The sequence below is a fragment of the Euprymna scolopes genome, chromosome 2, assembly GCF_053919585.1.
Source record: "Euprymna scolopes isolate OS-2025 chromosome 2, ASM5391958v1, whole genome shotgun sequence".
In the NCBI taxonomy this organism is placed as follows: domain Eukaryota; kingdom Metazoa; phylum Mollusca; class Cephalopoda; order Sepiida; family Sepiolidae; genus Euprymna; species Euprymna scolopes.
In genome coordinates this window covers 68,682,595-68,695,094 of record NC_136483.1, presented here as the reverse complement: position 1 = coordinate 68,695,094, position 12,500 = coordinate 68,682,595, and the positions used below count along the sequence as shown (strand labels likewise).

Sequence of the window (12,500 nt, the reverse complement as noted above, 5' to 3'; positions counted from 1 at the left end):
CCCTGTACATATTTGTGAATTATTCCATAGATTTCGCCCTTTTGGATTATTTTGGACCATCTTCCAATTACGTGATTTCCTTGGATTTTACTTGTGCGAATGGAAATTTAATTAACTTTCTTGGATTTAAATTTTTAAATTTTACCGTCATTGGATAATTTACCTTTCATCAGACTATCCATTCACGTGAAATCACCTTTTTCTTCACCATATTCCCTCTGCTACACTTTTTGTTATCAAGTAAGATCTCTGACTTACTTGCAATTTCATCAAATACTTTTGTATGCAAAATCCGATCCCGCATTTTGCTAATTCCTACCCTTTGATAAGAAGGAAAGTATTTCTTCGAAACTCTGCGGATTAAGGACTATCCACATATTAACTGTTTCCTTTTCAGATTTAATATGTTTTTAACTCTTTTTCAAAGTGTTTTTTTAACATGTTTTATTAATTATTTGCTCTTATTATAAATTCTATCTTGTATTTGGTTTTATGGCGCTTATTACAACTGGTTGAGATTAATTTATAAATATTAATTCTTTAATATTTATAATATACTTTAGTTTTACGATCTTGGATCATTTTGGTGAATTTGATTGTAATTTTAATTTTATATGTATATATACATATACTAATATGTAATATACTGAGTTCGTGTAATTCAGTAAATTTTAATATACCAATAGGTTTTAAGCATAAAAAGGGTGACTTAAGGATTAAGCTACAAAATTATCACATTTCATAATTGAGCAGTAATATACTGTGTGTGCAAAATCAAGACTTCAAGACAAGGTGTTGATGTCAACAAAAAGTGTATTTCATTTTACGTTACACTTGTTTCAATGTCCAGTTCGACAATTTCAAGCATTATATCGTTTGAAATTTTTCCAAAACCAGCATTTCTTCAGACTTTATGAATAAACACATTTTTGGCAATGTAGCATTTTTTGAATAGAAAGAAAAAAAAAGGGGGGGGGGAATCCCTAACGGGAAAAGCATGCGAGAAACATTTACCTTGGTTGTGGTTAGGGAAAAGCCCATTTAAATATTAATGTATCGCCTAATTTTCGTATCCTTATTTAAGAACAGAGTTATGGGAAGTCTCTACGGAGAGCCCTAAGCCATTAAAAAAAAATTTTTTTTATATAGATCCCATTTGTGGGGATCCTAAATTAATATTTATCTTGATTTGAACAAAGCAAAAAAAACATAAAAAGAAAAAAAATATATAAAAAAAATCAAAAATATTTCTGTTTGCTATCAAATTATTGTTATTAAAAAATAAATTTTTATTCATGAAACTTACCTTAGAATGAGTGCTTTTTCTTGATTTCAATTTTAATTTTCTAAATGTTTCGTAAAATATTTGTCCAGTAATTATTGAAGAGAATTATTTTTATTTTTCAATTAATTTTTCATTAATTTTTTTTTTCATTTTCCAATTAATTTTTCATTGACACAAATAATATAGTTTTCATTGGAAAAATTGGTCTGTGTTTTCACACAAAAAAAATGTCACAAAACTTTCGTTCGGCACATTCCGACATCATCTGTAAAACGCCAGGACGATTCCAATGATAGCACGGTCCTTATACTGTATAAGTACCGAAAATTTATATAAAAAATTATAAAAAATTTACTAATATGTACACAATATGTTACTTATTTCATTAAAAGTTAGCAGGAAACCCCAATGTTGCACGGGATTGAATGATGACCATCACTATGTTTATAACACCATATTTCTTTCTTTCTTTTTATTATCCTCTCCTATCCTTTCCCCACCTAATATAGTTGGAAGAATCTGAAATGTTTGAAAACTCTGTAAATTAGTGTTTTATACATATGATTTGAATTTCGTTAAAATCAGATATACATATTTGAATTTTTTAAGACGGTCACACAAAGATGAGATTTAGATATTCTGCTCTTAGAGAGTAAAATAGAGATCCTAGACCACTTCCCCAGAAAATTCTTTACATATGATTTAAATTTCATGAAAATAGAATTTAAGGAGTTATGCCATCACAGCCTATTACAATTAGAGGTTCGGGGACACTTTATTGTCTTTTACGGTACATTTTATATAAGAATATACTTTAAAATTTTATGTAAATTTTCTAAGCTTTCTTTTTATAAAATGTACACAAACATTACACACAGCAAAATATGTTATGAGGGGCGTGCAATAAGTAATACCCCTGACCCACTTCCCATAGCAGTAGAGCAACGAAACTTGGCACAGTTATTAGTATTTCTTTACATAGGAACCACCCAGAGTTATGTATTGCTCCCATCGCTTGATGCAGGTCTGGAGACCGTTTTTGTAGAACACCCCAGGTTGGTCCTCCAACCACAACGTGACTTCAGAAATCAAGGCTGCATCATCTGGGAAACGCTTTCCTTTCAAAAATAACTTCATGGCTTGGAAGAGGTGAAAGTCAGAGGGTGCAAGGTCAGGAGAGTAGGGAGGATGGGGAGGATTTCATAACCACACACCCATGCTTCTCATCTGGCAACATTAAAGGATAAAGGATGAAGAGTAAAATAAAAATAAAAATAAAAAGAAGAAATGAAAAATAAATAACTAAATTGAAATTTGATGAAATTGGGCCAGAGTTGAATAACTAGGGTACATGCATCACAAAATAGAGCCCAAAGGAATAATGTATATATGGATTTAGCCAGTAGAGCAGAGAGTTCGGTAGAGAATACCCCCTAGGATACAAATCTCTAGGATAAGAAAATGTCTGCATAAGCCAACTATATAGTCGTGAATATCCCGACTGCAAGGACCATTGATATATGTCATTTATGAACAAGCAAGATATAAACAACATGTATACTCGTTCATATACGAGAAAAGGCTTATCCTGTGTGGTGTTTCGGTGAGTTGTATTATTGCTCGTAAACACAATTCACCGAAACGCCACACAGGATAACCTTTTTCTCGTTTATGAACGAGTATATATGTTGTCCATATCTTGCTTGTTCATAAATAACATATACCAATGGTCCTTGCAGTCGGGATATTTGGACATTTGCGTAGCTGTTGCATGATGTAATGCCATACGTTTTCGATAGGATTGAAGTCTGGAGATTGTGCAGGCCAATCCAAACATAGAATATTATGCTCTTCCAGGAATCTCTTGATATTGTCAGCTGTGTGAATGAGAGCATTATCCTGCATGAAGATGAGATTATTATCCAAATTCCGACTAAAGTAGGGTAGAAAATTCTCAGTCAACATATTAATGTACGTGGTCGAATTAGTTCGACCTTGCAAGCGAACCATAGGCTCTGGACCAGTGGTACTAATAATGCCTTACACCAAAACTGAACCTCCACCACCTTACAGCGTTGAAACTGAGTACCTAGAATTAAATTCTTTGTTTTTACTCCGACGGACGTACTGCCTACCATCACTGCCTAGCCTATTGAACTTGTTTTCATCACTAAAAAGCACTTTTGACTAATATGAATAATCATGATCTTTATTGCATCTGACGAAGTCCAGACAGCGCTTCTGTTCTTTACAGAAATCATTGGTATGTGTCTTGCAACATATCCCACGCAAATTAAATTCCTTTAATCTGTTCTTGACAGTAGAAAGAGAGCACTTTTTAATAAGATTGCACTGTTGTTGGATTTGGGGAGCCGTTTCAAATTAGCGGATCTTGATAGCATTGTCTTCCTTGTTAGAAGTAACTCTAGTACGACCAGATTTAAGGGTATCACGAACATTGCCGGTATTTTGGTGCTTTTGCTCAGTCTTTCGTACCGTTTTTTCATCACATTTCAATCTGCGGCCGGTTTCTCAATTGGATAAATCAAAAAGGTTAATGAGTTCCGTACGATCACTAAGAGAAAGTTGAGTCATATGGACTAAATGTTACATTGTATAACCTGAAACAACAACAATTACGATTAGAGATGCTTTGTTGCTTGTTGGTGGATATTTTAAACTGATTTAGGGGCGATAATTTAAGCTGGTTTTAAGCGAATTTGTTGCTGCGGACTTTTTTTTTTGCTGGCACTATTTTATATATTGAAATTCCAGTAATGTTCATATACTAATAAAATCAAATAGTTATTTTATAGTAAAATCAAGTAGTTATTTTGGAATGTTTTTAAAGGATATAATATTTGAAAATGTCCATATTGTTATGAAACAATTGTAACGCATAAGAAAATACACGATAAGATGTTCTCATTTCATATTTGACTGTCTTAATTTTGCAAGAATATTATATATATATATATATATATATATATATATATATATATATATATATATATTAGTTCAGTGCCCACGTTTGCCACATGTATCGAAAAATATAGGTTTTCAATTTTCCTGTCTCCACTTTATTTCTGGCGGAAAAAGAAATTAGAGGATCTCGGAGATTACGAAAGCAAAATAACTTTGTCTTGGAATATAAATATAAAAAAAATATATTAAAATAAAAACAAAAGCAGTATAAACACAAAAAGAACGAAATTAAATTTACTTGGTTCTAAAATCGGCTAATCGTGACTGAACCGTAAGTCACACATTTATTTATTTTTGTTCTGTTGGTTTTCCCTTGGATGAATGCCACATTAGCTATTATCAAATGGAAGAATATATATATATATATATATATATATATATATATATATATATATATATATATAGATATATATATATATATATATATATATTCACTCAAAATCTGCACAATGCAAGTAAGGGAGTCCGCCAACAAAGATGCGTCACCTAGCCCTCTCCCATCAAATGAAAACTTATGAGAGAAAATCTTTAAATTATACCGAACTGTGTATGGGCTGTTTCTATATTCTTTGAGTAGCAACTGGAAATGTTAATTGCAGATTAACGCAAAGCATACATATACATCGCAAAGGCAAATGGAAGGGCAATACGAATCCGAAGAAAAATAAATTATGTATATATTTTTTGTTTTTATCATTTTTTATAAAATGAACAAAGTAACGAAGAAGAGAAAAATGATAATGAAAAATAAAAATCAAGATAGAGAATTCTTATGGCTGTGAAAATTCAAGTGGCCGTGTACACTGGTGCGCGCTAATTTTGAACTTACTTGAAGTTCAAACTGAATATTTCAAAAGAAAATAATCCAACAACTTCCAATCGTTTAACAAAATATTCAGAGAATTCCTCGACCAACCCCTTTTTCCGTGTGAACAATGTTCTCAGATGATCATCAAAAACAAAAGCAAAACAAAAAAAAAAACAACATAATAGCATATTGTCATCTTTTGCACTTTTCTTTCTCTCTTTTTTTTTTTCCTTTTGCTATGAACGAAAAATCCACGACTCGCGAATTACGACCTTATGACGTACTTCAGTGCATTGAATCCACGACTCTCAAATAACGGCCGTATGCCTTCCTTTAATATCTCGAATTCACAACTTTCAAATAACGGTATTGTGTTGTGTTCTGCCCTCGTGGGGGGGAACAGGTTAACAATGACAAATGTGTACCTGATCTCTGTTTTATTTTTTCAATCTCGATGAAGCTTTTAGCAAAGTTACTTCTTTGCTCTGACTTTTGTAAAGCGACATCTTTGTGTTCACTTAACACCCTTTTTTTTTTTTTTTACAAACTGTCAGTTTGGAAAGAGAGATGTGTTCATCGTTTAGGAGATAATCTCAAATTGATTTGATTTTAACAATTGTGGTTCGCGCATGGTCTTCCACAATTTTGCCCACCCGCGCACAAACCAAAAACATTAATTTGATTAGACAACTGCCTGTTGGTGGGCTGAGGTTCTAAAAATAGTTCAGACTCGTGTTATGCAAGTCTAGATTGCAATGGCGACGTCTGATCGGCGGCGAATCTGGTATCGTTTGGGATAGGAACGACACACACACACACACACACACACACACACACACACACACACACACACACACATCTTGAGTGAATATAAAAATTATACTTTTTAAGGTATATATTCCTTTAAAGATAGTTAAAATTTTTAATACACTCAATGGAGATACATTATCACCTTCAAAGCGCATATACTGTAAATGTACATTCCAGTTACTATAAAAAGTTAATCCACGATCATGATTTTTATTTTTTCATATTATTTTTTTTCTTTTTTATTCCATCCCCTTATGGGTGAATGTCTATAATATTTACCTATCTTTGATGACTTGTGTGATGGTAGCGTCGGCTCTATGCATAAGGAAACACGCATAAGACGCTTACAGAAAAAATAAATATAAAAATTCGCCTTAATATTAACAAAAAGGGATATATAAAAATTATAATTGTGCATTGACCTTATGTGGTAACTGGAATATTTTTTACAGTATATATATATATATATATATATATATATATATATATATATACTAGCAGAAGTACCCGTCGTTGACTGGGTTCAAAATCAGCCTACAGAAAATGGACTGTAATTGATGAAAGTATGATAGGTTATGAAAAGGAGGGGGTTGTAAAGAGATAGGTTTTGATACTAAAAATTTTGCCCTAAGAAAAATATGTTTTTTTATATCAACTTTGTTGCCATTCGTAGTCAAGAGTGACCAACAAAATGATGTTTCCTTACAATGAAAATATGTTATATATATATATATATATATATATATATATATATATATATATATATATATATATATAATATAAATATACAAGAAATAAATGTTACCATAGTCAATAAAAAATACGTTTGTGGTAGAAAAGTTCATTGGTTTGTATTTTTAAGTAGTTTGTAAAAAAAAATTTGTTTTTAATTCACGAACCGGTTTAAAAAAAAATCAAAATGGCAGCGACTTTGAAATGGAGAACCCCGTTTTCAATTTGAAAGAGGGGCACCTGAGCATTCTGTGTTAACAATTTAAGAGAGTTCCGTCAACGTAAGGAATATTTATAAACTTATTTTAATGTTTTCCGTTATTTTGTGCTTGACGAATATTCGATTATGGCATGTATAGTTTATATAAAAATTCATTTAAGTAGTTATCGCTCCAAATTTTGTTTTAATTTCGGTTCGCTGAAATTATTTCAAGTAAAGAGCATTAAAAACTATTTAAAAACAAAAAAAAACCATGAACTGAACTTTTATTGACTATGGTAACATTTATTTCTTGTATATTTATTTTTTCGGGTAGTCGTTTGTTGGCTTTTCTGATAAACACCCTTACTAAATAATATCGACGAAATATCGAAAAACAAAGAAAAAAAAAACAGTTTTGAAAAATAATGAAGCTTTACTTACTTTAGTAAAATAATCTGAAACAGCAAAATGGGATATTAAAAAAGTAAACACGTAATTACTTTAGTTTTTTAAAGCAAAGAATCGATATAAATGTGAATAAAAAGAAAATGGCGCACTTTTCAAGCAGAACAGCTTCGTTTCAGTTTTACAGTATTGAATGGTGTAGTATTGCGCCGTCGGATTCAGAATTGTACTATTGTAATGTAAACAACACGCAGAAAGGGTTGTAATCAACTCAATTCCTTCTTACACACTGACAAAAAAGCTTAAACAGATATATAAATAAAAATAAAAAGGTTATGTAAATTTTTTTAAAAAGACACGGAATCACGTGAGCAGGATTTTCCTTTTTTTGACACGATAACGAGTAATGTTCTTATTTTTTATTATTTATCTATTTATCTATTTTCGAAAGAGTGCCACGTGCAAGTAGAGAAGGACAAAACAGAGTTATGCAAAATTTGTATCCAGAATTGTCTAAAGTTCCGACTTTTGTTTGGCTTTCACTTTAATAAGAACGTGAATTTATGAGGTGAATTTATTCGACACAATATGATTCAACTCAAAAAAATAAATAAAAGCTAACGTGAATTAAGATTAAAGTTAAGGTGTTATTGTGGACTCTCACCCTTTTTAAAAAACCTTGTTAAACTTTGTGACATATTTACTTTTTATGAAGGTCAGGCGCGAACGAACACCCCTTAATTTTATTATACCATATTTCTTCAAACTGAAACATAATTATCAAAGTATACTTACGCAAATAGATATGAAAAGTCTTTGTTAAAGTTTGTGCCATATTTCCATGGAGTACAGGCGCGAACGAAGACTCCACAGTTTTATTATACCATCCCTATTTAAGTTGAAACATACTTATTAAAGTATTCTTATTTACATCTATATCAAAAACCCTTGTAAACGTTTTTTTTTTCATTTTTTTATTTCCATACTTTTGGGGCCAGGCGCGAACGCAGACCACACAATTTTTATGAACCACCGTTCTGCCAGATCAAACATACCCATTCCTTATCCTCGAAACATATTCTATCATTATATGCAATCAGTTTTTTAAAATAGTCAACCATATAGGAGCCTATTCATGACCCCCCCCACACACACGCACGCACGCACACACACACAGACCTTCAGCTTTATATTATAGATATATATAGTAAGTAATAAAAATATACATGGCAATTAAGCTACACAGAACATTCTGCGTTTCATTCTTGTGAGAATTCTCACGAGAATGAAACACGGAACATTCTGTGTAGCTTAATTGCCATATAAAATGTTTAAGACTTACTACGAAGCTCTACCTTTGTAATATGCACAGTTAAAGTAAATACTCAAAATTTACGCATAAAATTATATTTTCATATATTAATTTATTTTATCAAATTAAGTGTATATATATATATATATATATATATATATATATATATATATATATATATGCAGCTCAAATTGTTTCTGTTGCAATTACTGCAAACTTATCGTTTCTTATGCAATATATTATTACTAATACTACGTAATATTCAATAAGGAATTTTATATTTGGCTACTAATTTCAGTTCGGAACTATAGTTTATCATTTGTTATTGAATTTTTAGATTAAATATAATATTGATCCATTTATTAATGAATGCAATTTATTTTTTATCTCGCTTTGCTTTGATCAAAACTCAAACTGCTTTAAATAACTTACACATATTGGGCTAACAAATTGATTTTTTGAAATTCATCTTCCATAAATGATGTTTCTTATGGCTTTATACAAATGTATGGGATATGTTTACGTGAATACATCTTTTAATTTTGTTCCAATGTACAAAGCAAAGATTGAACGTCGATTGAGTTAGTGTCTTTTATTTTGGCTTTCTGTAGATATTATACATACAAACAAGATTCTCCCCGAAATATTTTATTTATATCGGTTTTATTTATTCTTAAAAAATCTGTCGTGTCGATATCATTTTTATAATTTCAATTCTTCGATGCTTTTCAATGTAGAAATATTGGATCTGTTACACTTACACACGTCACCCGTGTGCTATCTACATAAGATTTAGATATCAATAGCCGTCCCAATCTGATACCAAGAGAGATCGACTATCACCGACATTCGTCATTTTACTCGACAACGGTAGAATAAGAACAATGAAAAGATAAAAGATAGAAGGAAGTATAATAGATTGTAAGAGTTCTAAAAAAAGAATGATTAAAGGTGAGCATCATGGAGGTTAAATTGCATATGGATACAGCTTTTTCGTGTTTACATAATGAAATAAATATATTTCTATATATGCATATATGTGCGTACATGTATGCTTGTGTATGTATGTGTCTGTTTGTATATAAATTCGTATATAAATGTGTCTATATGTTTAGATGTAAGTTCTATGTATACATATATCTGTGTCCACCCCATCATTTTTTAACTAATTTCTTCCCTTTATATTTTTCATTCAGAACAGACTTCTTGTTTTGACACCGTCTGTCCCCTCTTTCATCGATAACTAAACTACGCTTATCCCCCCTCACCATCGTTTTACGCTATAACCCACTTTTCTTTCTTTTTTCCCTCTTTTTCCTTTTCTTTTTTTCTCCTCTGAAGCTTTGCAGCTTCTTTCTGCTGTTGATTTCAATGTATGCTGTTTAAAATATTACTTAACCCTCACCCCCTATCTCTTGATATTAACGTTTTAATTTTTTTTAAATATTTCTTATATTCTCCAATTTGAGGACCAGACTTCTTCAGTGGAAAACAAATTTTATTACCTCGCCTGATGAAGATTTGATGGTCATGATCGATCATTTGTTTGAAACATTAGCATGTTCAGTGTAGCGACTATGTAATATTTGTTTATATAAATAATATATATATATATATATGATGTAACGTGGCTGTTATGCTCAAATCGTGTTTGTTTCAGCTCAAATCTCTTTCAGACCCCCACGCCGTCCAGTACAAAAATAAATAAATCCAACTCTGCTTTTTTTTCTGTTTTAGGAAAAGGCATTTATTACCATTATTTTCCAAACAATGCCTGCTTCTTGTTTTTCTAAGTGTAAATTTCGTCTGCTATGAGATTAATAAAACCCTGCCGTCTCAACACCAGCTTAAAAGTCTCTCACCGCCAGCACGGGGCCACACGTCCATCTCACCCAATTCATTTTTCTTTCTGTTCCTTGTGGTGTCCTTTTTCCTTTTCTTGTCATGCAAGCCAGCACACACCTGCTAATTTGCATAGTGCTCAAACGACTGCTGCTGCTAATACCTTAGCTAGCCATCTAGCCATCGGCTACTGCTGATATTTTCACACATGCTCATACACGCTCTGTTACACACATACACACACAGATATATATATATATATATATATATATATATATATATATATATATATACTCCTTCCGATAATTGACTGCCCAGTTTGTATGAAATTCCTTTTCCTATAATTATTTTCCTATAATTATTATTCACCACCCCAAAACACTTTTTCAATATATGTGCTGAAAAGCAAAATACGATTTTATTTACAGCTGAACATTTTGCTAACCGCATTTCATTTCCTCTGATGATGTGAGCCATTATTGAAAATCTATGGATTAAGGAAATAAACATAACTCCCCTCTATATATTCCTTGTGTCAAACAATAAATTCTTTATTCGAATATATGTGCTTATATTTTGATTTTCAGAATTTAACTTTAACCACTCAACTTATGCATACATACATACATACATGCATACATATATATATATATACTAGCAAAAGTACCCGTCGTTGACTGGGTTCAAAAACAGCCTACAGAAAATGGACTCTGATTTATGAAAGTATGATAGGTTATGAAAAGGAAGGGTTGTAAATTTAGGTTGAATTTAGGGGTATCAAAACCAAAGCAAAATATGATGTAAGTAAAAATAAAATAGATAAACCCCATAATTTATTATACCATACCTGTTCACACTGAAACACTTATCACAATATTCTGTGGATCTATATTAAAAAACCTTGTTAAACTTTGTGATATATTTCTATTCTATGGAGGTCAGGTGCGAACGAACACTCCATAATTTTATTATACCATATTTCTTCAAACTGAAACATAATTATCAAAGTATACTTTCGCAGATAGATATGAAAAGTCTTTATAAAAGTTTGTGCCTATTTCCATTCTATGGAGGCCAGGCGCGAATGCAGACCGAACAATTTTATTATACCATCCCTATTTAAGTTGAAACATACTTATCAAAGTATTCTTATTTACATCTATATAAAAAACCCTTGTTAACGTTTTTTTTTTTAATTTTAATTTTTTTTATTTCCATACTTTGTGGACCAGGCGTGAACGCAGACCCCACAATTTTTATGAACCACCGTTCTGCCAGATCAAACATGTCCATTCCTGATCCTCGATACATCTTCTATCATTATATGTAATCAGTTTTTTAAAATAGTCAACCATATAGGAGCCTATTCGTGACCACACACACACACACACACACACACACACACACACACACACACACACACACACACACAGAGCTTTTTATTATATATATATATATATATACTTACATGAACATAATGCGTCATGCGGATTACAAGTTTATTAATTGTTTTTACACATAAGCAAAAATAATAAACTGAAAACAATGAATAATCTTATAAAATTATAACAGGGTTTATTTTGTGCCCAACAGGTAATACACTAAAATTGGGAATTTGTTTAAGCTTCTTAAAATATTGATATAATAAAAGAATGGACTAACCAAATATGTGTAAAAGCGTGCCATATGTGTCTTGTCGAACAGGAACAATAGACAAATGAATCAGCTGTTGGTCAAACCAAAAAGGACAAAAGATGACATAAACTTCTGAGTCATGCATTATGTGTGACCACGTGGTTAAATCAACCAATGTTTGACTGCTTTGTGATTTGAGACTGTATGCATTCGAAAACATCAGCTCTAACAAGGTAAACAAAAATATAATGATCCAAAATATTGACCAAATATGGCAATGTTGACACATGGGAACATGACCTTACCTCAAGAATGGCTTATTAGTATAAGCATGGCGTTTTAAGAATTTCTATTCTTGCAGACAAAGACTAACAATGTTAAAATATCAGCGTTTCACTCAAATGGTAGTAGATAAAAGGTTAAGCATTGAATCGAATTGTAATGTCCATTGAGAACTACACAACAGTTGATAACTTATCTATAA

General features: G+C 31.4%; 1 protein-coding gene across 1 annotated transcript in view; it reads left to right on the top strand.

Moving 5' to 3' along the window:
• Nucleotides 1-12,500, top strand: part of LOC145291908 (calmodulin-binding transcription activator 2-like) — a 2,646,613-nt gene that overhangs the window by 158,221 nt on the left and 2,475,892 nt on the right. The window lies entirely within an intron of this gene.